The sequence below is a fragment of the Myotis brandtii genome, unplaced genomic scaffold, assembly GCF_000412655.1.
Source record: "Myotis brandtii unplaced genomic scaffold, ASM41265v1 scaffold316, whole genome shotgun sequence".
In the NCBI taxonomy this organism is placed as follows: Eukaryota; Metazoa; Chordata; class Mammalia; order Chiroptera; family Vespertilionidae; genus Myotis; species Myotis brandtii.
In genome coordinates this window covers 1,034,701-1,037,782 of record NW_005362116.1, presented here as the reverse complement: position 1 = coordinate 1,037,782, position 3,082 = coordinate 1,034,701, and positions in this window count along the sequence as shown.

Below are 3,082 nucleotides of genomic sequence, written 5' to 3'. Positions count from 1 at the left end.
GGAGCGGGCCTAAGCCAGCAGGTGGTCATCCCCTGAGGGGTCCCAGACTGTGAGAGGGCACAGGCCGGGCTGAGGGACCCTCCCTCTCCCCCGAGTGCACAAATTTTTGTGCACCGGGCCTCTAGTATATATATATATAATCTTACACCTGTAATTTAATACTGCTAATTAAAGGACTAAGTTTTGCAATCTTTGGGATACTCTGTGTATCCTTATAATGTAAAATGCAGTGATTAATATGGCATATTGGTGAGCCTGTGATTTATTTCAGATTTGGTATTTTTAAAAAGTTTTTAAAAGTGTACTAAAATTTGATAAAGGTTTGGGGAATGTTCAAAAAAATATGCTTTGCAATGTATACAAATATTGAATTATTATGTCAGACATCCTTCTGGCAGCCAGGGAGCCCTCAGGGGGATGTCCGACTAAAGGCTTAGGGTCTAAACCCTAAACCGTTAGTCGGACATTCTTAGTGCTGCCATGGAGGTGGGAGAGGCTCCTGCCACCACCACTGCGCTGGCCACCCATGAGCCAGCTTCTGGCTGGGTGGCACTCCCCATATGGAAGTGCACTGACCATGTTACACATCAATTATACCTCAATTTAAAAAAAGAATATGGTTTGCAACATTTAAGATTTTATTATATTTGCAAAAAAGTGCTTCAATATTTAGGAAGTTGTTGCCTGTTAGGGTTATAAGTCTTCCCAATCAAGCATTTAGAGTGCTTGAAAAAAGTCAGATATAGTAAATAAATCTCTAAATGTGGTATGATGTGTCTAAGATCATATTGTACATCTGAAATTAATATAATGTTACACATCAATTATACCTCAATTTAAAAAAAGAATATGGTTTGCAACATTTAAGATTTTATTATATTTGCAAAAAAGTGCTTCAATATTTAGGAAGTTGTTGCCTGTTAGGGTTATAAGTCTTCCCAATCAGGCATTTAGAGTGCTTGAAATAATAGTAAATAAATCTCTAAATGTAATATGATGTGTCTAAGATCCTTTAATTGGCTAATTGTATAATTAGGGATCATTGTTGAGGGGAATTTAATACACATTAATGAAAGTGACTGCTCTTATCTTCAACTCTGATTTAAATACCAGCCACTGTAACTAGTTCTCCCTGATGATCATGAGAGACTGACTGTACAGGCAGTGGCCAGACCACATATAAAAATAGAGCTCTGACCCACCACTTGCAGCTGCCTGCCCAGGAACCAGCCCTTATCTACAGTAACCAGCCCAGGAAGCCAGCCGGCTGCATGTCAGACGGACAGGAGACCTGGCTGCTATCTCTCCTAATAGTCCAGGAGGCAACAATAACTTCTGTAACAATGGACCTAAAATGGCCAGGACTTGATGAGCCACTGACAGTTTTCCTAAATGTTGTCCCCGCTTCCAAAAGGACCAACTAGAAGAAGCCAAATACGCTCCCTGAATCAATCACACTGGGTGCCCCGCTCCCAGTTAGTCTGCGAACAGCTTCCTCATGCCAACTGCTGCCGCTCAGGGCACACCTGAAGCCTTCCCCTTTTCCCATGGTAAAGCCTTCCCACTCCTCTGCCTGCCTGCGAGTCTCCACCAAAACCAAGTGATGGTGGCTGACGCCCTTGTACAGCAAGGGCTGAGTAAATAGTCTTTGCTCCTTCTCATTTGGTTGATCTTCATTTATTTCCACAATAAAATGCTCCCTGGATAGTAAGAATCCAAACTGACCCTAGTGTTGGTCTCTTCGATTCATCTTCCATGCTGCAGCCAGAACCACCTTTCATGTTCCCCTCCCGCTCCTTTGAATTCACTCGAAACTCCTCCACACGGTATCAGGGTCTCTTCCAACTTCCCCCGGCCAACCTCTGCCACCGCCTCTCCTCATTCTATGCCTTCCTCTCTGAACTCTGGCTCTGCCACGTTCAGGTCCTTGTCCTAGACCCCTGCCCACCGTGTTGCCTGATTAACTCCTCCTTGTCCTTCATGTTCCTGTCTTGTGCTCCACCCCATCAGCACCTACTCACTGTTATCATTCCTTATCCTTCTGCTTTGCCCCTTGACTGTAAGCTCTACATGAGGCAAACCCCACCTGCCTTGCTCACAGTATCCCCAGCTACTAGCTCAGTGCCTGGCACCTGCTCGGCACCGACAAATGAGCTCACCAGTGGGAAGCCAGCTTCTCCAGATGGCCCTCAGCCAGGAACATGAAGTAATTGTTTTAATGAACTGGACTAATGCAAGGATTTTTATAAGCGCAAAAATCCACACTATTTCCAAAGTGGGAAACATATACAGCTATTGCAATTCAGAGAACATTTTCTGAGTGGCCCCGAATGCCAGTCCCTGAACCAGGTGCCAAGGATGGAAAGGAAATAAGACATGCCTCCAGCTGTCAGTGACTCTGCTGGATGCTGGAGATACACAGATGATAAAGATGTGCTCCCTGCCAGCGAGCGGCACGGCGACAATGGTAATAGACATGAAAACAAATGATCACAACATACAGAGTGAGATCGCTCAAATCACAGAAACGTGCACAAGGTTTAGGAGCAGCACAGGTTATGCCCACACAAATCACACTCGTCTACCTTCCTCTCTGCACCTATTTCCCTCAAGTGTTTGTAAACCAAATCATTAGAAATGCCTCCAAGGTATCTTTCTGTTTAAAGAAAGCTGTGATGAGTCTTTTTTAAATCAAGTCCTAATTTAATTCTTTTGTAAATTTGACACTTAAATAGTGTAATCTTTTTCCAAAAAGCAGGTCACAATTGTATTACATGCTAAGGAGCCAAAATGACCATGTGTGGGGGAACATGGTAAACTTTAAGGGAAGGAATTTTCTCTTGGGACCTTCCCTGGCTGCATTTAAAAATACACCATTAGCCTGGCCAGTGTGGCTCAATGGTTGAGCGTCGATCTATGAACAGGAGGTCACGGTTCGATTCCCAGTCAGGGCACATGCCTGGGTGGCAGGCTCAATCCCCAGTGTGGAGCATGCAGGAGGCAGCCGATCAATGATTCCCTCTCATCATTGATGTTTCTATCTCTCTCTCTCCCTCTCCCTTCCTCTCTGAAATCAATAAAA